Source organism: Ovis canadensis, chromosome 24 (assembly GCF_042477335.2).
Source record: "Ovis canadensis isolate MfBH-ARS-UI-01 breed Bighorn chromosome 24, ARS-UI_OviCan_v2, whole genome shotgun sequence".
Lineage (NCBI taxonomy): Eukaryota > Metazoa > Chordata > Mammalia > Artiodactyla > Bovidae > Ovis > Ovis canadensis.
In genome coordinates, this window is record NC_091268.1 from 25483418 (window position 1) to 25509966 (window position 26549).

At 47.0% G+C, this 26549-nt stretch overlaps 1 protein-coding gene across 4 annotated transcripts in view; it reads right to left on the reverse strand.

Moving 5' to 3' along the window:
- The window catches only part of LITAF (lipopolysaccharide induced TNF factor), a 77299-nt gene that overhangs the window by 27125 nt on the left and 23625 nt on the right, over nt 1-26549 (reverse strand). Inside the window, exon 1 of one of the 4 annotated variants that reach the window (XM_069569965.1) lies at nt 11220-11340. The exons of 1 other annotated variant lie outside the window; for it this stretch is intronic. The gene's annotated coding sequence lies outside the window, so the exon portion shown is untranslated. Of the gene's footprint in view, nt 1-3131; nt 3550-11219; nt 11341-26549 lie in introns of those variants that run through there. 2 more of the 4 variants (XM_069569966.1, XM_069569968.1) reach the window with 2 other exon arrangements.

Below are 26549 nucleotides of genomic sequence, written 5' to 3' on the forward strand. Positions count from 1 at the left end.
GCAGATGAATGGATAAGAAAGCTGTGGTACATATACACAATGGAGTATTACTCAGCCGTTAAAAAGAATTCATTTGAATCAGTTCTGATGAGATGGATGAAACTGGAGCCGATTATACAGAGTGAAGTAAGCCAGAAAGAAAAACACCAATACAGTATACTAACACATATATATGGAATTTAGGAAGATGGCAATGATGACCCTGTATGCAAGACAGGGAAAGAGACACAGATGTGTATAACGGACTTTTGGACTCAGAGGGAGAGGGAGAGGGTGGGATGATTTGGGAGAATGACATTCTAACATGTATACTATCATGTGAATTGAATCGCCAGTCTATGTCTGACGCAGGATGCAGCATGCTTGGGGCTGGTGCATGGGGATGACCCAGAAAGATGTTCTGGGGAGGGAGGTGGGAGGGGGGTTCATGTTTGGGAATGCATGTAAGAATTAAAGATTTTAAAATTTAAAAAAAAAAAATAAAAATAAAAATAAAAAATGGAAAAAAAAAATCTCCAAAAGGGTACACAAAAAAAATGATAAGATTTATTTTTCCAGGAAAAGGAACTTATGTGACTGAGGCTGAAGGTGGGAGCAAATTTTTGTGCTTTTTTTGGGTAACTTTACATTATTGAACCATGTGAGTACAATATATACTCAAAATATTAAAAGTATAAGCCATTATAAAAGCTAAAGACATTGTTAATTTGTGAATAAACAAGAGTCTGATGGTAAAAAAATAAAAAAATAAAAAAAAAATAAAAGCCCCCGCTACCCCAGCCTGCATCCTCAGCCCCGCAGCCTGTGAGCTTCTCTTCCACGTCCTTGGATTCACCCAGGGCCACCAATCTCCTTCCTCCCTCGGCCATGACCCCTCCAAGCCCACTTCCCATTTCCTGTCCTCCTCTCCCAAGGCTGCTGGCACCTTCTCTGGAAGGACTTCCTCACTAGCCTGGCCTTGCACCTCCATCTTCTTCCGGGTCAGCCCTTCCATGGAAGGACCCCAGGGACTTGGGGGTCTGCACACAACCCCGAGAGTCCCCTCAACTCCTCAACCCCACACCTGCCATCTTCACCTTTAGCAAATAGCAAACTGTTTGAACACAGAGCTGGCCTCTCCCCCAGGCCTGGTGGGGAGGTAAACTGAGTCTCACACCATGGAAGCACCTACCAAAATTTAATACGCAGGAGTCCTTTAACCCAGAGATTCCTCCTCTAGGTACGTGCATTGGAGCTGACGCCATGCGTTGAGGTAGTGACAAACGCTGAGCACACAGGGGTACCCACTGCCTTGTTGCTAGAAACCACCTAATTGTCCATCAGCAGAGAAGTGGGTAGACCAGTTACACTCCACCCACAGCGGGGAATGGCATGCGACCATCAAGACTGAAAGAGGAACTTCATGTGTGGAGACACAGATGTCCCTGCAATATTAACAGATCACTGCGTGAAAAAAGCCCGAATGGTGTCTATCATCTCAGGCCATCACTGGTGTACAAGGAAGAAGGATACACATTTCCTTATAGAATACGCATGAAATGTCTCCAAATGGATACACAAGGAAGTGATACAGCAACCGGAAATTCTCTGGCAGTGCAGAGGTTAGGACTCAGCGCTTTCACCGAGCCACCCAACCTAAAGGGGGGGTGGGGCGGGGGAGAAGAAACAGATAACAGTGGCTGCCTGTAAAAGGAGGGAGGTACACTGGGGAATGTAGCTGGATGAATGCTTTTCACTCTTAGACTTGGTCTTTTGTATACTGAGCCATAGCCATACTACATAGTCAAAAAATTAAGAAATTACTTAAGTTAAATATAATTATAACAATAAGTTTGTAGTTCTATGATCTATTCTTTATAATTTGTATTAATTATAACATAATTAAATGTTTTAAAATTAAATTAAATTTAAAATATAATAAACTTTTTTTAAAATAGGGACAAAGAGCCTCTTCTGCAAACCCCGTATCTGCCCTTCCCAGGTTGGTTTTTCACATCCTCTCACTTCTGGGTGAAATGACATCATCAGTCCTTGGTCCCATGACTGGTGTTTCATGCCCCTCAGCTGGCCTTTGGCCCCTCCCTAAGGGTTTGCAGACAGATTTTCAGGTTACTGATTACTTCTCTTTGGTGAGAAGACATGCACACCATCGCTTCCTCTATCTCAGTCCCAAATCTGTACTAATAACATCCTATCGGCCACAGTAAAACTCTTCTCTTTTCACACGGGGAGTTCTAAAAGCTGAGGATGGATGTGGGACTGTGGGCCGGGTGGCATGGGCCCTCCCTCACTGGCCTTAAGGAACCCATTTGAGGAGGGAAAGTGAACCAGCCTGGGAAGACATGGGAGCAAGCACAAAGGGGAAACTGAGCCCAGATTCTAAGGCAAGCAGAAGGTCTGAGACAAGAGAAGGATGCAGGCAAGGGAAATAGGAGGGGGATGCACAGGCAGGCACACCTGTGCTCCACGGGGAAGTGACAGAGGTTGGCCAGGAGGGTAAGGCCAGGTTACAGGAGTCTTTGCACCATCAAGAGTCCGGCCCTGGGACTGCCTGGCAGTCCAATGGCTAAGACCACAATTTCACTGCAGGGAATGCAGGTTCAATCCGTGGTCAGGGAACTAAGATCCCCACATGTTGCACAACCAAAATAAAACAAACAAAAAATAAGCCTGGTCCACGCGAGGTGGGGATGGGACCAGATCTTTCAGGGAGGGACCCCGCCCCGCAAGCAGGTTCTGTTTCATTAACCAGCAGCCCAAAAGCGGCTTGAAAAACCCCCTCCAAGTTTTCAACTCCTGCCAAGGATAATTCAGATTCTAAAAATAAGCCTCAAAACCTAGAATATCAGGGGAAAGCAGCCACAGCAAAAGCCACCCAAGAAGTCCCCGTCAGTATAAACACACATCAAAGGCCCAACGGCCCATCGCCAAGGGCTTCTCTCCCCAGATCACACAATCAACATAACAAAAACTCCAGGCTAGTAACTCCTGGTGTTGCTATCATCTGACCGAGGCCCTTTGTCAATATCCCTCCCCCGAAAGTCTCTTAATCATTTTCTAAAATGATCCCCTATTTCTCTCTGCCTCCTTAAGAGTCTGCAAAAAAAAAAAAAAGATAAGAAAACACTCACCTCGGAGTCTTGTGGTTCTGTGACACCCCAGGCTGCACACAGCCCCCGTCCCGTCCTCTCCTTTGCTGTTTCAAGACTTCTGAAGGCTCCCCGTGGGTAAGAACTCCGTGTAAAGAGCTACTAGCTTCCCTGGAAGCCTCCCTTAAGGAAAGTCAACAAGCTGGGCATTTGTCTTGACGATAACTATCTGCGTTACTTGGGAGGCCCCTATTTGCTTATTTCCTCAATTCTGGCCATATTCCAGATGACTGTGGGTTTTATAACTGTCATGTCTTTGAGAATTATAAAACAGTGTTTCCTTCAGCGAGACTTCAGGTAAGGACAGGGTGGTAAGCATTAACCTCCTACAGTCTTTTCAGCCTTCCCCTGGCCCATCTGTAACAAGCCCAGCCCTGGATGATGCACGCCTTCCTCATTCGTCCTAATTGCTTCCTGTCTGTAAATTAGATTCTGTTTCCCTAACTAGCCCACATCACACCCCTCTGGGGAAGGGCTGCAATCCTTGTTTCTCTGGATTCTCCCTCCAAGGAGCTTTGGGGAAAGCAACACACAGACTACCTCCTAGCCAGAGATTTCATGCACAAAGATGGCATGCTGCTGCTGCTGCTAAGTCGCTTCAGTCGTGTCCGACTCTGTGCGACCCCATAGATGGCAGCCCACCAGCCTCCCCTGTCCCTGGGGTTCTCAAGGCAAGAACACTGGAGTGGGTTGCATATATAGCCCATATATGATGGGGCAATCTATGGCGTAAGCTCGAAGAGTGTATTGGCAGGGCATAGTTTTTCCAGTTTGACATATAGCACTGTATAAGTTTGGGGGGCTTCCCAGGTGACTAAAGTGGTAAAGAATCCACCTGCCAACACAGGAGACGTGGGTTCAATCCCAGAGTTGGGAAGATCTCTGGAGAAGGAAATGGCCACCCACCCTAGTACTCTTGCCTGGGAAATCCCATAGACAGAGGAGCCTGGCGGGCTACAGTCCCCGGGGTCACAAAAAGTCGGACACCAACTTAGCAACTGAACAACAACAACAACTGTGTAAGTTTTAGGTGTACAACATAATGATTTCCCTTACACATCATGAAATGATTACAAGTAGTTTAGTGAACAGCCATCCTCTCGTAGTCTCAACCCAAAGAAACAGAAAAAAATTCTTTGCATGAGAACTCTGATTTACTCTCTTAATAAGTTTCATGAATAATGTATAGTATGTTCATTATCTTTACTATGAATTTACATTCTGATTACTTACTTAGAAGTAGAGAACTAGAGAAGTATGTATTTTTTATGTTTTTTACTTTTTTAAACTTATTATTTTATATTGGAGTATAGCTGATTAACAATATTGTGATAGTTTCTGGTGGACAGCAAAGGAATTCAGCCATACAGATGCATGTATCCATTCTTCCCCAAACTCCCCTGCTACCCAGGCTGTCACATAACATTGAGCAGAGGAGTATGTATTTTTTAAATACAGAAGAAAAGACAAATTTCCTTAAAGAATTCCAAATGACGTGTAGAAGCACCCTCCCTCTAAGTGAAACTGAAGTCTCTTCTGTTGTGTCCAACTCTTTGTGACCCCTTGAGCTGTAGCCTACCAGGCTCCTCTGTCCATGGGATTTTCCAGGCAAGAGTACTGGAGTGGGTTGCCATTTCCTTCTCCAGGGGATCTTCCTGACTCAGGGATCAAACTCAGGTCTCCCGAATTGTAGATAGATGCTTTACCATCTGAGCCACCAGGGAAACCCAAGACCATAGGTTTGACTAGATGGACATTTGTCCATCTACTTTGTCAGCAAAGTAATGTCTCTGCTTTTTAATATGCTCTGCAAGGCTTGTTGGATCTTAGCTCCCCACGGACTGCAGCCCACCAGGCTCCTCTGTCTATGGAGTTTTCCAGGCAAGAATACTGGAGTGGATTGCCATTCCCTTCTCCAGAGGATCTTCTCAACCCAGGGATCGAATCCTGGTCTCCTGCATTGCAGGCAGATTCTTTACTGTTTGAGCTACAGGGAAGTTTCTTCTCCCTCTAAGAAGTAGAGCTTAATCTTGACCCTTCCTCTCCTGGGTGAGGCCTTCTCTGATAGCTCAGGGGACCTCGGTTCGATTCCTGGGTCTGGAAGATCCACTGGAGAAGGGATAGGCTACCCACTCCAGTATTCTTGGGCTTCCCTGATGGCTCAGCTGGTAAAGAATCTGCCTGCAGTGCGGGAGGCCTGCTTTTGATCCCTGGGTTGGGAAGATCCCCTGGAGGAAGGAAAGGCTAATGGTCTATGAAAAGAGGAAAAAGAGGAACTCTGCTACGGGGAAAGCTGGCAGCAGCGATGTCTTCGGGTATCATGTTGTACCCCCTTGTGAAGTGAAGAGCCCTTCATCTCTGTGGCCTTCTCCCGCAAAACCGGTAACCCCAGTAGAATCACAAGACAAACATCAGACCAACCCAATGTGAGGGAAATTCTACGAAATCTTTGCCCATTACAGCTTAGAAACAGCCATGAGAAACAAGGAAAGATTGAGGAGACAGGAGGAGTTGGTGATGGTGTGATTAAATGCAGTGTGGTACCCTGGATGGGGTCTGGGAACAGAAAAAGAGACTTTAGCAGAAACATCAAACAATGTCTGGAGGGTGAGCGACAGTGAGGTGCCAGAGCTCATTTCCTAGTTTCACACAAGTCCTGCAGTGATGATGTAAGATGTTCACAGATGAGGGAAGACGTTCACAGCGGGGAAACTAGGGGAGAGGTGGATGGAACACTCCTTGCACTAACTGCTGCTGCTGCTGCTAAGTCACTTCAGTCGTGTCCAACTCTGTGTGACCCCACAGACGGCAGCCCACCAGGCTCCCCCGTCCCTGGGATTCTACTTTCTGGCAAATCTAAAATTAAACTATCAGATGGAGGTTTCCCTGGCAGTTCACTGGCCAAGACTCCCGAAGCAGAGGGCCCAAGGTCAGGGAACTAGATCCCGCATGCAATAACTAAGATCCCACACAGCCAAATAAATAAATAAATATTTAAATTTAAATTTAAATAAATATTTTAAAAAAAAACAAAAAACCAACTTTAAGATGAACTGAAGCAGGGCAGGCCTTACCCAAAAGCATACAAGTTCAGTTTTTAAAGACAAAACAGGGCTTCCGGGGTAATCCAGTGGTTAAGAATCTGAATGCCAATGCAAGGGACACAGGTTCAATACCTGGTCCGGGTAGATCCCACGTTCCTCAGGACAACTAAGTTCTTGCGCCACAACTACAGAAACCTGCATGCCTGCCTAGAGACCATGCTCCACAGCAAGAAAAGCTACCGCAATGAGAAGCCCACGTACGCAACTAAAGAGTAGCTCCCGCTCGCTGCAACTAGAGAGAAGTCTGCCCAGCAACAAAGACCCAGTGCAGCCAAAAACAAATATATGTCTTTTTTTTAATTAAAAAAAAAAATCAAGCTGCCATTAAAAAGAAGTTTAAGGTTTAATTTACTTTTTTTTTTTTTTAAAGAAAGTTTTATTTCCCCTCAGGTATTTTGGTTAAATGGGAAGGATCAAGTGGAGGCCAGGGTGATGATCAGGGTTTCTAGTATTTCTCTCTGACCCATTACTAGATAGGTTCACAGGTAGATAGATAGATGATTACCAATTACTAGATAGATACACAGGTAGATAGGCAGACAGACAGATACACAGACACCGCCATTTTAAGTGAATAAGCCTTAAAGTTTAGTGAATCTCCTCCCAGCATTGTACACTGATGCCTGGCCACAAATAGGTGATAAACTATATGTATTTTATATATATATATATTGATTGATTGATTGATTGAAGTCACTCAGTTGTGTCCGACTCTTTGCGGCCCCATGGACTGTAGCCTACCAGGCCCCTCTGTCCATGGGATTTTCCAGGCAAGAATACTGGAGTGGGTTGCCATTTCCTTTTTATATATCTCAGCACAAATAGGTTAGGTGGCCACAGGTAGGTGATAAACTTCTAAAAATACATCCTCCTGATGTGTATAGAACAGTTTTCTGGATTTAGGTATTAGATCAACACACAAAAGGGCAAGGCCTTCAGAGAGAAGATAAGGCAGCTTTTTCCCCACCCACTTAATCCTCTAAAATCAGTTCTTTCAGGAACAGAAAGAGGAAGATTATTCAATTCCATTCCCTGCCCCCACAGTCCAGGCCCCAGAAAAGAATACAGGCATTAGAGAAATGACCCCAGGGAAAAAGACATTCCTGTGCAAAAAAGAAGGACACACACACATGCAAATTGTCAGGCCTCCTAAGAAAATAGCCTAGTTTGTACACAAGGTGGAGAACCAGCTGAGGAGGTCAAAGAGAGCTGGTCTTTCACGGTCTCCGGAGAAAACTATTCTTTACAATCTATTAGGAGGAAGAATTTAGACAAAAAGGGAAACTGGGATCTCCAACTCTCTTCGGGAGAGGAAGTGAGAAATTACACTAAGGTTCTTAGGCCAATGAACCCCAAATAAATTCAGCCTACCTCCGTTAAAAGCACAGAAGCTCACAGGGAAAGATTTCAGGGACATGTTTTCACATTCCATCTTCCGAATTCAGTTTCTTTCGCCAGGCAGAGATAAAGTGACCACAATCTGAGAGTCAGGTTCAAATATGGCTTAAGTACAAATTACAGTGATTTGTGGAATGGAAAATGCTTCCAATGGGGAGCTGGGCTGCGCCCCCAGAATCAAAGGGAAACAATTCCCCCCCTGGATTCCTGGTGAAACCACATCCCCAGTTTCCACATGAATGACGGTTTTTGATGAAACAGCACAATGAGAACATTAATAGGGCTGCATCAGGAGACAAAATTATTCGTACCCTGACTACAACTTCATAAAAAAGCAGGCACCATGACAAGAAGCCGCCAAATAAGGAAAACTGATGCTAGCTGTTTCATTCACAGGCTGAGATTATACCGGATACGCTTCGTTATCTTTCATGCTTTCTGTAATATTGTTATTTTTTACATAACTTTAAAAAATACCAATGCAGCCTTTATGAATAATCTCCCTGGACTCAAGGATAGGGTGAGTCAATGCTAAACTCTTACATTTACCTCAGGAACATTGTCAATTCTAAAACTCCATGAGAGGAAATTCCCTGGCAGTCTAGTGGTCAGGATTTCCTCCTTGCTTTCACTGCAGGGGGCATGGGTTAGATCTCCCAAAATAAATAATTTTTTTTTTTTTTTTAAAGAAAAGAAGAAACCCCCATGAGCTAAATAGCTTAAATTCTTCACCATTATTTTCCCTGACGTTAACACCCACGAAGAAGAAAGTGCCTCTGACTTTTCGGATCTCGGTGAATTAACTTCCTACCTACTAGGTAAACAGGGAATTGCCACTGAGACACCCGTGATATTTACTTTCTTCTGTCCAGGCCCTAAGTCTTATGAAAGTACACACAGTTCTTCACAGAAATAATCTGCAGTCAAAAGACAAATTCATTGGCCACAAAAGTGTTATCCCGACTGCCCTGAGCTCCAGTGCAGGTGCAAACAGTAAGATGAAATTGTGAGGACCCAGGAAAGTACCACTTAGAGCTCAACCCCGATGAGTTAAGGAAGGCTACTTGCTTGGTGAGACGGACCACATTGCCCAGTGAGCTATTTTCATTGCAGTAAAAGCACAAACAAATAGAAGACAGGTCACAGTGTCAAAACTCTAAGACTTCGAGTCATGGAACTCATTTTTTTCCACCATCACTGTAGCTGGGGTTGATTCATTTTCAGTGGGAGAATTTTAAGTCCTTGATGGGCATACTCCCATTCTCAGAGTGGCACCATAGCACTGCCAGTCGTGGGTAAAATCAAGGAAGCATGCCCTGTCTATCTGCTTGAAAATGAACTTGGGCTGGAAATGCCTTCCAGTTCCTTTGCTCTCAGTGGCTTCTCTTTTACTGTCCTCAACTATGGGCTAGCCTGCACTTCCTCCAAAGCTTTGCTGAGCCTCTTCTGCTCATTTGGAATACATGTACCTTCTATGACCTGTATTCTCAGGTCTCTGCTTTCCTATGAAATTTTCCCTGACTTGTAGCTCACTCCTTTCCATTTTTTTCAATCCTTCCAGAGTAAAGGGCATTGCTGAGCACTGACTATCCACCTGTGTTTTTTTCCACTTTCCACTGCAGCATAAACCCCTCAGAACATACAGACATTTCTTCTGTGTCCTTTACAAGGCTAGAGTAGCATTTTATTTCCCCACAACCATCCAGTAAAAGGGACTAAAGGAACAAAGGAAAGTTTACTCACCAGAGACAGTGAAATGACTTCAATCTAGTATTTAGAGACTTAAGAAATTGATCCTCCATCTCAGATCAATCAGTGAGTCACTTAATCCACAAAAACATTACAATGAGGATACTTTCACAAATGTGAATAAAAGCATCTATTATTCATGCCTTCAAGTAACAGGAAAGGGGGAAGATGGGCCCCTCCCATCGTAGATCTACAATAGACGTTTCTTAGAGAGTCTGGGGCACCTTTAAACCCCAGTGCAAGGCCTGGTTGAGGTAAGCCAGGAGCAGCATGGGTATTATTCTACGTCAGGTAGAGCCAAGTCCTGCTTGCAGGCCTCCTCCAAGTCAACTTCGATAAAACCAAACAGTCTGGTGGAGTCCCAGATACCAGCTCACGCTGGACACCGCATCCAGGTGAGTCTCACTGTAAGAGTCAATCAGAGATGGCTTGGGCAGGGCCAGGGGGCGGGGTGGGGGGTAAGAAGATAGGGGAGGCAGTCAAGCACACACTAATGCAAACCACATCTTTCCTTAAAAGGGCCCCAAGGGAACTGCAGGGCCAACCTGCCTTCCAGACAGCCCTTGAACCAGCACCAGCTCACCCAGCCAAGGGTTTATTCCCCTTGGGAAGATGGGTGGGCGAGTCTTACTCTGATGCACTAAGATGGGAAGGCCCTGTGCCTTCCAGAATTTGGATTTCCCAGCCACCAAAGCTCAGTCCGACATGCAATGACATCAGCCCCACTTATCGGCAGCACAAAAGCCACCAGACAACTAATCAAAGACCAGCCGGCCTGATCCCTGGAATGCACAGCCGGTCCAGAATTCCCCATTTCCCCATCACCTCCTGTCCTGACCTTGATGAAGGGTTTCTGGCATAACAATGACTCCACTGCCCAGATCACAGTGACCTGGAAACCAAAGAGAAAGAGGCCACCTACCTAGCTGGGCGTGGAGGGCCAATGTCCACCTTGCCGGCCTGTGCCACTGGCATGTATCTGGCAGCGGCAGTGGACGGGGTCCCGGCCGACCCCTGCGCTCACAGGGTGCCTACCTTACCCGCCCCCCCCCCCACAACCCCTCCCCGCGAGGGGTCTAGCCAGGGCCCTGGCTCCGTTTGCTCTGTGTCCGGAATTTTTATCTCTCGTGGGCTCCCTAGGCCCGCCGGTGTCCGCCGAGAGCGGTCCTGAATACTATGGGGAATCCCCTGGAGCGGGGGATGGCGGGGAAAAGCAGATATCGTGGACCCCAGAAGTCGAATTTCTGGGACCGGCGTCGGAAATCTGTTGGGCTTTTTTTGTTTGGTTGGTTGGTTTTGTTTCTGAATAGCCGTGCGATAATAAGTCTGGAAACTTCAACTTTGAGAGAGCAGCTACCAAGCGAGACGAAACTTTCTTGAATATCTTCGGGGTGTCCTCTCCCGAGGAGGAGACCCCCGCGAGCAACACGGGGCGCGCTTTCAGGTGAGGGCGGGATGACCCCACCGCGCGCGATCCGCGGGCGATCGGCTCACTTCGGGGAGCAGGAACGGGACCCAGCCTGGACTGCGGCGGGAACAAGCGCCAAGTGACTGGAAGCCCGGCCTCCCCGGCCCCGCGTGGAAGATCGCGGCGGGACTCCGACGCCCTCCAACCACTTCGAACCCCGGGGACCCGCCAGGGTTCCGGGACACCGCCACCACTCCCGCGGAGTCCGGAGCTGGTGCTGGCACCGCACCGACCCCGCTCTCCACCCACCACCAGCTCGTCGCTCCGCGGATCAGCACCCCGGTCGCTGCCTCCTCCCGTCGGCGACCCCAGCCCGCGCCCCCGCCGCCAGCCAACACGCTCCTCACTCACCGCCGCGCGCGCCGCCAGTCGAGCCGGGAGGTCTGAGCAGACGGAGCTGGGGGGCGGACTGGCTGGAAGACGGCGGGGAGGAGCGCCTGAAGGCGGGGGGCGGGAGCTGGACCGGCCGGGGCGGGGCGCTCCGGCTCCCGCTTCCGGCTTGTCCCCGCCTCTATGCGCCGCCTGGACCCGATCCTTCCCACTCGCGGGGGGCCGCCTCCCCCAAGCTAGAAACCCCATCAGGGACCTGCGACCCTCTGGCTTCTACCCTTCCCCTCCACCGCTCCGATCTCCCGCTAACCTCGGAACACCCCCTTGACACCCCTAGACCCCGCTCACTCCCTGGAACCCCCTAGTTTCAGCCCAGACCCCACTCTCAGAGAGTGTCTCCCCTTTCGGGTTCTGCTCCTGCTCGTGGATCCGCGCCACGTGCCCGCACAACCTTGAACTTCCCTCCTGATTTCCATTCCCACTCTGCTCTCCCCTGCGCCCCTGGGTCCCCATCTTCGGCATTTGTTCTCCTTCCCGGTTCTCAGACAATGCTGATCACCTCCAGATCCCTTGCCAAGGCATCCAGCGCTCCCTGCCCTCCGGAAGTCGGCCCTTTTCTCCCCATACCTCAATTCTGTGCATTCAGATGCATCCAGGCAACCCAAGAAAATCCATGTGCCTTTGGCCATGTGCCCACTTGCTCTGGCCTCAGTCTCCTGTCTGTAACATGGGCATAACAGTACCTGTCTCGTAAGATCCACAGAGATTTAGCTGAACAATGCAAGCAAAGCGTTCAGCACAGATTGTGCTAAATTAAACCTATCCTAGCTGCTAACTCGCAGAAGGCAATGGCACCCCACTCCAGTACTCTTGCCTGGAAAATCCCATGGACGGAGGAGCCTGGCAGGCTGCAGTCCACCGGGTCGCTAAGAGTCAGACACGACTGAGGGACTTCACTTTCACTTTTCACTTTCATGCATTGGAGAAGGAAATGGCAACCCGCTCCAGTGTTCTTGCCTGGAGAATCCCAGGGATGGTGGAGCCTGGTGGGCTGCCGTCTCTGGGGTCTCACAGAGTCGGACACAACTGAAGCAACTTAGCAGCAGCAGCAGCTGCTAACTATTGGACTGATCAAAAAGTTCATTCAGGTTTTCCCTAAGATGAAACAAAAACCCAAATGAATTGTTTGGCCAACCCAATACTTTGCATGCACCCAGGGTGTCCTGTGGCCCCTGCTACTTTCTCACTCAATCACTGAAAGCTCTGGAAATGAGTAACTACTATTTCAGTTCAGTTCAGTTCAGTTCAGTCGCTCAGTCGTGTCCGACTTTTTGCGACCCCATGAATTGCAGCACGCCAGGCCTCCCTGTCCATCCCCAACTCCCGGAGTTCACTCAAACTCAGGTCCATAGAGTCGGTGATGCCATCCAGCCATCTCATCCTCTGTCGTCCCCTTCTCCTCCTGCCCCCACTATATCAACATCCATCAACTCACTGCCCCTCAATAGATGCTGCATCTCTGACAAGAGCCTCTATTATCCTGCTAGAGTAATAACAGCAGCCCTGATCCTGCTAGTAAGGCCCCCTGGAAAGTCATTACAGGGCATTGATGATGGTGTGGCTTTAAGGTGAGAATCCTCTGTCCATGGGATTCTCAAAGCAAAAATACTGGAGTGGGTTGCCATTCCCTTCTCCAGGAGATCTTCCTGACCCAGGGATTGAACCCAGGTCTCCCATGTTGCAGGCAGATTCTTTACCATTTGAGCACCAGGGAAGCCCCAAATACAGAGTCCTGCAGAATGGGTGGAACCCTATTGTGGCTACCTAGAGAAATGCTGTCGGGGCAGAAAGCCTAAGAGCCCCCTGTGGATTCATAGACTTGGATTCCAGAACTCTTCTGGAGGTGGAACCTCTCACCACCCCCCAACTTCACGCTGAGACCCAGGCAGAGAGTAACTTGTCCAAGGTCTTACAGCAAACTGTCCCCCTTCTTCCCTGCCCAAAGGTCTTACCACCTTTCACCAAGTGGACCCAAATACTAGCAGCCATGGACATATTACTCAGTTAAAGGAGGGTAATTCAATCCTTCAGCATGAGAAATTGCCAGATAAGATGTTATTAGTGATGCCAATCTTTTCTTGTTTTAAAACTCTAGAGGAAAAAAATATATACACATAACATAAAATAATAATAATAAAAACTATAGAGGGACTTCCCTGGCAGCCCAGTGGTCGCTGGGACTCTGCACTTACAATCCTGGGGGCGCAGGTTCGATCCCTGGTCAGGGAACTAGGATCCCACATGCGATGCAACAAAAACAAAATAAAAAATAAGCAAACAGACATAAACTCACACATATGTGGGCAACGGGTTTTTGAGAAAGATACTGAGACCATTTCATGGTAAGAGAGTCTTTAGAGCAAGTGGTGCTGGGGCAACTGCATATTCACACGCAAGAGAGTGAAGCTGGATCCCTGCCTCACACCATATCAAAAAATGAATTCAAGATGGAAAAACTATAAAACTCTTCAGTTCAGTTCAGTTCAGTTGCTCAGTTGTGTCCAACTCTTTGCGACCCCGTGAATCGCAGCACGCCAGGCCTCCCTGTCCATCACCAACTCCCAGAGTTCACTCAGACTTCCATCCATCGAGTCAGTGATGCCATCCAGCCATCTCATCCTCGGTCATCCCCTTCTCCTCCTGCCCCCAATCCCTCCCAGCATCAGAGTCTTTTCCAATGAGTCAACTCTTCGCATGAGGTGGCCAAAGTACTGGAGTTTCAGCTTTAGCATCATTCCTTCCAAAGAAATCCCAGGGCTGATCTCCTTCAGAATGGACTGGCTGATCTCCTTGCAGTCCAAGGGACTCTCAAGAGTCTTCTCCAACACCACAGTTCAAAAGCATCAATTCTTAGAAGGAAACAAAACTGTGAATTCTGTGATCTTGGATTAGGCAATGGTTTCTTAAATATGATATCAAAAGCTTAAGGTACAAAAAGAAAAAAAACAGATAAATTTAACTTCATCAAAATTGAAAAGGTTTTGGGCATGAAAGGACACTACTGGTATACTTTGGGTTTATTAAGGGTTCAGCTTCAGGTCACCGCAAGAAAGTGAAAATTGTAATAAAGCCACACACAAATTTTTTAGCTTCCCAGTGAATATTAAATATATACTAACACTGTACTATAGTCTATTGTGTGCAATAGCATTATGTCTTTTAAAAAGTACATATCTTAATTTTCAAAATACTTTATTGCTAAAAATTTCTAACCATCCTTTGAGTCTTCAGAGAGTCTTAATAGTAATATCAAAGATCACAGATCACCATAACAAATATAATAGTAATGAAAAAGTTTGAAAGATTTAAGGAATTACCAAGATGTGACAGAGAGATAGACGCAAAGTAAGCAAATGCTGTTGAGAAAATGACTTCAATAGACTTGCTTAGCAAAGTTGCCACAAACCTTAAATTTCTAAAAAATAACTTGCTGTATCTGCAAAGTGCAATAAAGTATTTGCACTTTATAAAGCAAAACAACACAAAACAAGGTATGCTTATATCAAGAGAGTGAAAAGACAATCCACAGAATGGGAGAAAATATTTCCAAATCATTTAATCAGGATCTAGTATCCATATTTTGTAAAGCAACCTTACAAATCAACAACAAAGAGACATCAACTCAGTTTTTTAATTAGGCATTGGGATGGTGGGAAAGTCCCAGAGAAACACAAAACTGTGAATACGCAGAGCACAGAGAAATTTTAGGGCAGTGAAAAAGCTCTATATGATATTATGATGGATGCGGGCATGTGTGCCCAGTCGCTCAGTTGTGTCTGACTTTCTGTGGATATATGTCATTATATTTGAGGATATCTGCGGATACATGTTCTTATATTTGTGGATATATGTCATTATATTTGTCCAAACCCTTAGAATGTACCCCCTGGAGGAGGAAATTGCAACCCACTCCAGTATCCTTGCCTGGAAAATTCCATGGACAGAGGAGCCTGGCAGGCTACAGTCCAAGGGGTCGCAAAGTTGGACATGACTGAGTGACTTCACTTAGAATGTACAACAGCAAGAGGGGACACTGGGGGTCCCTGGTGACTCAGTGGTTAAGAATCCACCTGCCAGTGCAGGAAACGCAGGTTCGATCCCTGATCTGGGAAGATGCCACATGCCGCAGAGCTACTGAGTCTGTGCACCACAGCTACTGAGCCTGTGCTCTGGAGCCCAGGAGCCACGCCGCAACTACTGAAACCCACGTGCCCCAGAGCCTGTGCTCTGCAGCAAGAGAAACCACCCCAATGAGAAGCCCTGCACACTGCAAGAAAGGGTAGCCCCGACTCGTCACAACTAGAGAAAAGCCTGAGCGGCAATGAAGTCCCAGCACAGCCAAAAATGAATAAGATAAAATTATATATATATATATATATATATATATATATATGTATATATATATGGGCTTTCCTGGTGGCTCAGATGGTAAAGAATCCACCTGCAATGTGGGAGACCTGGGTTAGATTCCCTGGGTTGGGAAGATCCCCTGGAGGAGGGCATGGCAACCCACTCCAGCATTCTGGCCTAGAGACTCCCCATGGACAGAGGAGCCTGGCGGGCAACAGGGGTTGCCAGTCCAGTGGGGCTGCAAAGAGTCTGACACGACTGAGCGACTGAGCGACATACACACACACATATTTATGTGTATATATGCTATGTTGTGCTTGGTCATGTCTGACTCTGTGCAACCCCATGGACTATAGCCGGTCAGGCTCCTCTATCCAGGAGGATTCTCCAGGCCACAATACTGGAGTGGGTTCCCATGTCCTTCTCTAGGGTGTGTGTGTGTGTGTATATGTATATTCCCACGTGCCTCAGAGCAGCGAAGCTTGTGCGCCACAGTTACTGAGCTCTCGAGCCACAACAAAAGATCCCTGTGTACCTCGACTAAGACCTGACACAGCCAAATACATAAAGAAAGAAAGATGTTAAGGACTTCCCTGGTGGTCCAGTGGTTGAGAATCTGCCTGCCAATGCAGGGGACCCAGGTTCCATCCCTGGTCCTGGAAGATTCCACATGCCACAGGGCAACTAAGCCCATGTACCAGAACTACATGCATACCCATGTGCTAGAGCCCACAAGCTGTAACTACTGAGTCTGTCCGCCACAACTGCTAAAGCCCATTCACTGTGGAGCTGGTGCTCTGCGACAGGAGGCGCCACCACAATGAGAACCTGCGCACCACCACTAGAGAGCAACCCTGGCGTGCCACAACTAGAGAAAGCCCAAGCTCAGCAACAAAGACCTCACAGGCAACAATAAAATAGATTTTTAAAATGTTAAAAAATAATAATACATATATATATATTAAAGTGAGCCCTAATATAAACTATAGATTTGGGTGATGATGAGATGTCAATGTAAGTTCATCAATTGTAACAAATGCACTGTTATCAACCAGGGTCCTTGGACTTCCCTAGTCAATAGAAATTGATTAAGAGGCCGGATGAGAACTTCAGGCAAGGCTTTTTCAGGGCTTCTGCTACAGCAGGAGGGATGGAAAACAAGTAACAGGTTCCCTTGCTCCTCCCCAAGGGGAGCTGATTCCTGAAACGGAGGGAGGGTAGGAGTGAGTCCAGAGGTCAGGCTGGAGGGTGATCTAGGTGGTTTGCACACCCTTAGGTGGTATTGTATACTCGGCGTATGCACAATACCCTGTTTTTAATCCCAACTCTTCAGAACCCTGGTGGCTCAGATGGTAAAGAATCTGCCTGCAATATGGGAGACCTGAGTTCATCCCTGGGTTGGGAAGATCCCCTGGAGAAGGAAATGGCAACCCACTCCAATATCCTGGCCTGGAGAATTCCTTGAACAGAGGAGCCTGGCAGGCTACAGTCCATGGGGTTGCAAAGAGTCGGATGCAACCGAGCAACTTTCACTTTCTGAAGTGGTAGTTGGGTGTTTTTTATCTTTTTTTTAATCTTGTCCAAAATTTGCCCCAAGTGTACAGCCATTCAGCTATTTTTAGTCTCATATAGTTTCTTTGTATTTTGTTGCTCAAGGAGAGTTTGTCCAGAGGCAAGCACTGCAGCAAAGGGTCCCAGGGCCCAGGGCCCAGGGCCCAGCCCTGTCTCAGTACCACTCTAGTGGGGAATGTTGATAATAGGGGAGGCTATGTATTTGTGGAGACAGGGAGTATACGGGAACTTCCCATAACTTCCTAAGTTTCTACAAATCTAAAACTGCTGTTTTGGTCTTCGTTATTGTGCAGGTTTTTCTCTAGCTGTGGCTACTCTTCATTGCTCTGTAGGGGCTTCTCATTGCAGTGGCTTCTTGCTGGGTAGCACAGGCTCCAGAGCTTGCTGGTTTCAGTAGTTGCTCAACTGCTGAGCAACACGTGGGCTCAGTACTGTTGGCTCCTGGGCTCCAGAGCACAGGTTCAATAGTTGCGGTGCACGGGCTTAGTTGCTCCACAGTATGTGGGATCTTCCCAGATCAGGGATCAAACTTGTGTCTCCTGCGTTGGCAGGCAGATTCCTTACCACTGAGCCACCAGGGAAGCCCCTAAAACTGCTTTTTAAAAATATCCTTTTTTTTTTTTTAAGCTTTGGAGATGGAGAGTGATGATAGCTGCACAATATTGTGAACGCACTTAATGCCACTGAACTGTACCCTTGAAAATGGTTGAAATGATAAATTTTACATTATGTATATTTTACCACACACAAATTTAAGTTAAACAAAACACTGGCAAAAGATTTGAATAGCCAATTCTACAAAGAAGATATACAAATGCCAATAAGCACATGAAAAGATGCTCAACACCATTAGTCATCATGGAAATGCAAATCAAAACTACAGCGAGAAACCACTTCATACCCACTATGGTGGTCATTAAAAAAAAAAAGTTTTTTTGATGGAAAATAAACAAGTGTTGGGGAGCAAGTGAAGAAATGGAAACTTTCACACATTGCTGGCAGGACTATAAAATGGTGCAACCACTGTTCTACCCCATAGGTATATACACGAAAGGATTGAAAACAGGTTTCCAAGCAAAACTTTGTGCAGGAATGTTCATAGCATTATTCCAAATAATCAAAAGATGGAAATAACCTAAATGTCCATTAACTGATGCAGATAAACAAAAAGTGGTATATCCTTATGATGGAATATTATTTGATCATAAGAAGGAGTGAAATGCTAACGTTTGCTATAGATTGGACAGACCCTGAAAACCCAATGCTAAGTGAAAGAAGCCAGACATGAAAGGTCACATGGTATATGATTCCATTCATATCAAGTTTCAAGAACAGGAAGACTCTATAGATACAGAAAACTGATTAGTGGTTGCCAAGGGCAGGAAGGAGCGGGGAGATAGGTATGCGATTTCTTTTGGGAGGGGCTAAAAATATTCTGGAAGCTAATCATGGTGATGGTTGCACAACATGCTGAATTGTGAAGTTTACTGAATTGTAGAGTTTGTGAAAGTGTTAGTCACTCAGTGGTGTCCGACACTTTGTGACCCCAGGACTGTAGCCTGCCAGGCTCCTCTGTCCATGGAATTCTCTGGGCAAGAATACTGGAGTGAGTAGTCATTCCCTTCTCCAATGGGATACTCTGAATTGTAGAGTTTAAAATGGTGAGAATGTGAAATCTTATATGAATTTATAGCAGTTTTTAAAAAGTAAACCAGGCATCTCACGTATGCTCTGTTAGGACATAGCAGAGGCAGGGGTCACGTTTATACACATTGCTGTGACTGTATCTCTTCCCATTGAAGACTTTGCAGTTCTAACCCAAAAGGGCCCAGAGCAAGATCTGGGAAGTGGACACACACAAGCCAACACGCCTGGTATCACATGAACCGGACAGAGGTGCAGAGACTTCCTGTGGGTGTTTTCTGAAATTTCAACAGCCAGGGGAGAAAAACGGGCTGCCTAAAAGAATGTAGGATATAATCCTATTTTGTGTTTAAAAAGAAAAAAAACTACACACACATACACCTGGGAAAAAAATCTTCACACTTTTTCAAGGATGAAAAAACGCTGTGACATGGCAGGAATGGCATGTAACTAACATGAATGCATTGGAAATCTAAAGTTAAAAATGCCAGAGATTGTAGCGCAAGATGTCCTTTGTTTATGGTTTTTGGTTATTGATTTAATTTTGTCTTTTGCTTTCTTATCCAAATGCCTGCCCATACAAGAATGAGATTATCTGGATGGGAGATGGGATAAACCTAGATCCTATGATTAAATTGTCTGGGATTTTAACCAAATAACCATACATCCCCGCATGATAAATAATTCTGATTAATTTTATCACTAACTAATAAAAGCACATACACACAAAATGCTGTGCTAAGGATTTCCCTGGCAGTCCAGTGGTTAAGATTCTGCACTTCCAGTGCACAGGGCATGGTTCAATCCCTGGTCATGGAACTAAGATCCTGCCACAGAACGAAATTTAAAAAAAAAAAAAAAAAGGACAAGATAAATAGTTGTCTCTAAGTGAGGAGAATAATTAGGGATTTTTCTTCTCATTTTGCTACTTCCCATTTTCTAACGTTTTTAAGAACAAACAGCAATTGCTGGTTTCGAAAAACGAATTTTCAAAAAAAGAACCCAGCTGCCAGAAACCGTCTCCACTGGCTGACCTGTGTTATTCATAACAATGAATTATGGTAACTAATGTTTCCACAACACCTTTTTCACTTTTAAAACATGTTTCCCACACACACACATCACACAATTCATTCTTGCAAAAGGCCCGAGCAGCCAAGATTTTTCCTGCTGAGTTACAAAGATGGGGAAACCGAGGCTGGGGACATGAGAGGCCTTCCTTGTGCCCAGAGCCTGGCTCTCTGCCCTTGGCTGGGCTCTGGCCCTGGATATGCTCTTTGCTTCTGCTGCTGCCAAGATGGAGCTGAAATGGGGTGAATTCAGGGGCAGAGAGAGGCCTTGGTGGAGTTGCCAGCTGTAGCAAATAAAAACACAAGACGCCCAGTTAAATGTGAATTTCAGATAAATACCAAGTAATATCCCAAATGTTGCAGACTTGTGATATATTATCAGCCTTGCCCAAGACATACTTAAGCTAAAAAAAAAAAAAAATTACTCATTGTTTGTCTGAAATTCACATTTAACTGGGCGTTCTCTATTCGGTCTGCCTGGTCGGTAGGCCTTTAGCCAAAGCGATGGCACCTACAGACAGTAGCCAACATGGAGGCCGGGCTGAGTTAACCCAACCCCATAATTACATGGGTCAGCCTTTGCCCTCAAGGTGTGGGAACTAGCCAGGCCTCTGTCTCCACCAGGCCCCGGAGAAGCAGCACGTGGGGCCTTTTCTGGTCTGTCCAGAGGCAGACCTTGGTGACCTCCTTGGTGGGGGGTGTGGGGGGATGATTAAAATGCAGGGGAAAGAGGGCCCTCAGGAGGAGAGGCCCGATCCCCCCAATAACATTACCTGAATGACATGCTGTATGCCTGAGGTTCTATTTAACAAGACACCCCCTCACTGTGTGGGCATCCCAGGTGGCTCAGTGCTAAAGAGTCTGCCTGTCAATACAAGAGACAGGGGTTCGATCCCTGGGTGGGAAAGATCCCCTGGAGGAGGCAATGGCAACCCACTCCAGTATTCTTGCCTGGAGAATTCCATGGACAGAGGAGCTTGGCAGGCTACAGTCCATGGTGTTGCAAACAGCCAGACACGACTTAGCGACTAAACAACAGCACCTGGACCACAGCAATGGCTCAAGAATGTGGAATGAACCCCCAGTGCTTAAGGAGGAAGAGGATAGACACTAACTCTACCCCCACGGGGTCCTGGACACTGGACCCTTTTGCATCCATTCTCCTTTTCTCTCTCTTAAAAAAAAAAAAAATCATTTTTGACTGCGCTGGATCTTGGTTGCTGCACATGGGCTTTCTCTAGTTGCGGCGAGTAGGGGGCTACTCTCTAGCTGTGGTGCTCGGGTGTCTCACTGCGATGGCTCTCCCGCTGCAGACCACGGGCTCCAGGGCACGCTTAGGGCTTCAGCAGCTGTGGCGCAGGGCCCCGGCCAGGTGGGATCCTCCCAGACCAGGGATCAAATCCGAGTCCCCTGCCTTGGCAGGCGCATTCTTGGCCACTGGACCACCAGGGAAGTCCCTATCTCCTTTCCTCTTTACAAAAACTCTCCTGTGTTACAGATGAGGCATCGGAGGCCCTGAGAGATTAAGTAACAAGCCCCAAGTCACACAGCAAGAAGGTGCCTGGAGATGGGATTTGAACCAAGTCCAGCAGACTCCAGAGGATGTCCCACAGCCTTCTCACTCCCTCAGCTGCTGTGATCTGGGTGCCAGGACTGTCGCAGGGGCCTCGAGCTGGGATCACAAAGCCGAAGGCAAGGTCCCAGCCCCCCTGGAGTTCTGGCTGGGAGCAGGAGATAGATGATAAATCAATAATGAGTACCCTGTGACTCTGCAATCATCCCTGGCGCTTTCTAATTGTTGCAGCTTCCAGGAAACAAATGTCTTCATGGCACAAAAGAGCTTCGTTCTCTGGGATCCATTCCAACAGCCCTGCAGGGGGAGAAGGGGCAGTGCGGGTAGAGCACGAATCCCGGAATCATCTTTGTTTAAAGATGGTACACCCAACAGCCCTGTGAGGGCAGTCTTATCATGTGAGGATGAGGGTGATCATCTTCACTTTACAGACGAGGCTCAGAGACATAAAGCAAGTCGCCAAAAGTCACACAGCAATGGTAGCAGTGGCAAGTTGAACCCAGGCTGCCTGGCTCCATGTCCCTGTTCAGTCACCTCGCCACGGAGAGCTTCTTGGAGCTTACAGCCTTCTAGATCACCCAGACCTGTATCTTTTAGGCTGTTGAACCTCAGAGACTTTCCCTCCACTGTAGCCTCCCATAGAGATGCAACCCACAAAAGAGAAATAAGCAGTTCTGTGTGGGTTGAAGCAAAACCCGGCTCTCCCCCGTCAGAAAGGGAATAGCTAATTTCCCCTACTCCCCACACAACCCCCAGCCAAGGTCCCCATGAAAGTTCCTCTGCTCCCTTGGAGCCCTCTGCCACTTTCCCTTCATTTTCCTGAATGGAGATGTAATTGACAAATAACATTATATTAGTTTCAGGTGTGCAACATAACAATTCCATAGTTGTACATATTGCAAAGCGCTCGCCACAGTAAGTCTAGTTAACATCTGTCACCATGTATAATTACGTATCTCTTCTTCATTGTGATCAGAGCTTTAAGATCTACTGTCCTAGCAATTGTCAAATATCTTATACTGTATTATTACTAACTATAGTCACCATGCTATACATGACCTCCCCAGGACCTATTTATTTTATAACTGGAAGTTTGTACCTTTTGAGCACCTTCGAATGACCATCATCTCATTTCACACACATCCCAGCCCCACCTTCTGGCAACCATCCATCCCGTCCCTGTTTCTCTGAGTTTGGTGATTTTTTTTCCTTCAAATTCGACGTGTGAATGAGATCTTCCGATTCTCGTCTTTCCCTCGTCTTCCCGGGTGCCCCAACACCAGTGCCACCTTTGCACTCAACTTGCAGAATCTCACTCATTTGGGATTGACTCCTGGGCACACCACAGCTTGGACTGATCCTGCATTTTCTGGAATTTGAACCTGAACGCGAGTGTTTGTCCATCGGTTCAAGGCTGGTTTCTCTTTCGGCTGGAAGGAGAAGCGTAGGTTGGGGGCTGTGACCGTGGGTCCAGGAAACTTGGAATTGCCCAACCGCCAGAGGGTCAGACCAGGGCTTGGAGGTGGGAAGTGGGCAGTCGGGCCCCCTCTGTTTGAGGAAATGGATGGCGCCTTGAAGTCATCCAGATGTGAAGTCCGAGGCCTGGGCTCCAGTCCCCTTCTTGGCTCCCTCTGAGTGGCAGGACCTCAGGCAATCCCTCCCCATTCCAGACTCTGTTTTCTCCACTGTCCCAACATCGCCCAGTGAGGCTGCGGCAGAGCTGAACTTGTGAAAAGAAACAGCATGGCTGGCACCATGCCAGGCACATAGGAAGGCTCCAGACGTTCATATGCTATCATCACTGAGTTGCTGCTGTTGTTGTTTTTAATTGAAGTCTAGTTGATTTACAATGTCGTGTTAATTTTTGCTGTACAGCAAAGTGATTTGGTGACACGCATATATTCACTCTTGCATATTCTTCTCCGTTATGGTTTATCACAGGATGTTGAATATAGTTCCCTGTATATACAGCAGCACCTTGTTTATCTCTTCTATACACAATAGTTTGCATCCGCTAATCTTAAACTTGTCGCTGTTGTTTTTAGGCTCCCCTTCCACAAAAACCAAGTACCCACAAAGCCTATGAGCCCTTTGTTTCTGGACTTACACTTTTGATCTGCTAGAAGAAAGTGAAAAGAAAGTAATGTCTCCATCTCCATGAAAAGAAAGTAATGTCACCCAAGCAATATACTCACGACCTATCCTGAGTTCCTGACTCAGTTTCCCCACAGTCCAGAAAGGTGTCCCGCCCTCCCGAAGGCCTCCAGAGCCCCACATGATCTAACCCTCCCTTCTTCTCTGCCCTCCTCTCCAAACACTCTCAGTCTCACTCACTCCACTCTAGTCACACACCTGCTGTTCCAGCATCACCCTGCCTCAGGGCCTTTGCACTGGCTGTTTCTCTCTGCTGGGACCACTGGCACACCAGGTATCAACATGGCTTGCTCTCTCGTTCAAGTGTTTGCCTAAGTGTTACTTTCTCAGCCAGGCAACTCTGGCCGCCCTCTCTGAAATTACAGCCCTTCCTTCACTCTCTTAACCCCACACCCTCTTTTCTGTAACACTTGTGTTAGTCACTCAGTTGTATCCGACTTTGTGACTCGACAGATTGTAGCCCGCCAGGCTTCTTTGTCCGTGGGATTCTCTAGGCAAGACAACTGGAGTGGACTGTCGTTCCCTTCTCCATCCGTAACACTTACTAGCTTCTAATTAATGACATCGTTTTATTATTCTGGGGCTTCCTTGATGACTCAGAGGTAAAGAATCCACCCACCAATGCAGGAGACACAGGTTTGATCCCAGGATCGGGACGATCCCTTGGAGGAGGAAAATGGCAACCCACTCCAGTGTTCTTGCCTGGGAAATCCCATGGACAGAGGAGTCTGGCGGGCTATAGTCCATGGGGTTACAAAGAGTCGGACATGACTCAGCGGCTAAACAACAGCAATATTTATTACTCCACATCTGACTGTGTGCAGTTCATGGATGTCTCTCACATGTCTAGCGCAAGCCTCGCACTGGAATGAAGAGAAGGCAATCTGGAGGGGAAGTAGGGAGCACCTTGACGTCCCTGACACCCCCAACTTCCCCTTTCTGTACCCTGGGCCCCAAGCACACCCAACCCTGAAGGCCTAACCTGGGAATATCATCAGGAGCATTTCCAGAAAAAAGAAGAATCACACTACTTCCCCTTCTACCTACCCACTCTTAGAGATGGAGGTTGTCTCCCCGCCCACCACAAACCCCGCACTTCCCAGGCCACCATCCCCTCCTCCACCTTCTTGAGCCACTGAAAGGAGACATTGAAACATGGAGCAAACATTTGCAAACCCCTCTGCCCCACCCCCAGCCTCTAAGATTTCTTCTCCCGCCTTAGCTCATCAAGAGCCAGGGCTAAACGTTCATTACCAGACCTCCTGCACTCTGAACCAAAAGTATCCTCTGTTTAAAACTTTTTTTTTTTCTTTTAATTGTGATCATTTACTACATGCCAGATCCAATAGGAGCACTTGTACATCGGTCATCTTGTTTAATCTTTACAACAACCCATCTTTCTTAATAATAACAATAATAATAAATGCATAGCCAGGCATCAGCCTAACTCATTTAATCCTCACCAGAACCCTAGGACGTAGGCACTATTATTCTCCCCATTTTACACATGAGGAAATTGAGACACAGAGAGGTTATATAGCTTGCCCAAGGTCACACAGCGGGTTAGTGTGAAGCCATGATAAAAATCCAGACAGGTTCTTTCTAAAGTCCCTGGAGATCCAGTGGTTAAGACTCCGTGCTTCCATTGCAGGGGGCACAATTTCCACCCCTGGTCAGGCAACTAAGATGCTACCTGCCATGCGCCCGTGGGCAAAATAAATAAATAAAATTCATGTACTTACCCATTATTCTATCTTGTTTCCCTGAGCAGAAGTTCTAAACACCATTTTGTAAATGATGAAGCAACCAAGACCCAAGGTTTTTCCCACTTGTAAGTGTCAGAACCAGGATCTGAACCTAAGATAGAACTACAAATAAAGTACTAAGCTGCTTCAGTCGTGTCTGACTCTTTGTGGCCCTATGGACTGTAGCCCACCAGGCAGCTCTGTCCATGAGATTCTCCAGGCAAGAATACTGGAGTGGGTTGCCGTGCCCTTGTCCAGGGGATCTTCCCAACACAGGGATCGAACCTGTGTCTCTTCCATCTCCTGCCTTGGCAGGTGGGTTCTTAACCTCTAGCACCACCTGAGAAAGTACCCATTCTAATTCATTGCAGCTGTGGGGTCCCAGTCCAGCTCGTATTCACAAGTGCACGGTTGACCCCCCTGGGAAATAACCCACCACGTCACACAACAGAGAAGGCTCAAGGACTTCAGACCGAAAGGCCATTGACATGGAAGACCTTTGAAATCAGGGTTGAGGAGGGTCCCCTCCTCCAAAGCTGTCAAGGGACAAAAGAGGAAACAAAGAAAGAGAAAGAAGAAGTGACTTGGGATCCATCTCATTCTAAAACCCACATGTGTATTTCTCAACATGGTAAGCAGGGTGTGACATGAACAAAATCCTGTGTGGTCATTGGGTGTAGAGGTCCTCTGTGCCCCTAGATGCACAACTCAACGTACCCGCCCCCACCCCAGGTTATTATCAGCAACCATCATGCTTGCTCCCTGCCCTGCGGATCCCATGCTGGGAATCACCGCCCCGATGGCCCCATAGCTGGGCGTTTCCCCCAACCCCCAAACCTCCCTGGTGGCAGCCCAGTGTGGAAACAACGAAAATGGCCGTTAAGAAAGAGATGGACAAACACCAAAAACCACTGATGTGTTTTCCTCTGCTGCCATTAAGAAGGAAGAAAACAGCTCTGTGTGTCCATTTATGGAAAGCGGGTTGCAGTATCCTTAAGTGCAAAAAGCAAGTAGTAGAATGGGGAGTCGAGAATAATGATGCTATGCGTCAGTAACGTCTACAGCAGTACTTTTGCACCTAGCGGCGGGATATGAAACCATGGGACTGGGTTAAGAACAGCCACCTTTCTTTTCTAAAGGAAATGGGATAGAATGGAGTAGACTGTCTAGAAAAACACGGAAC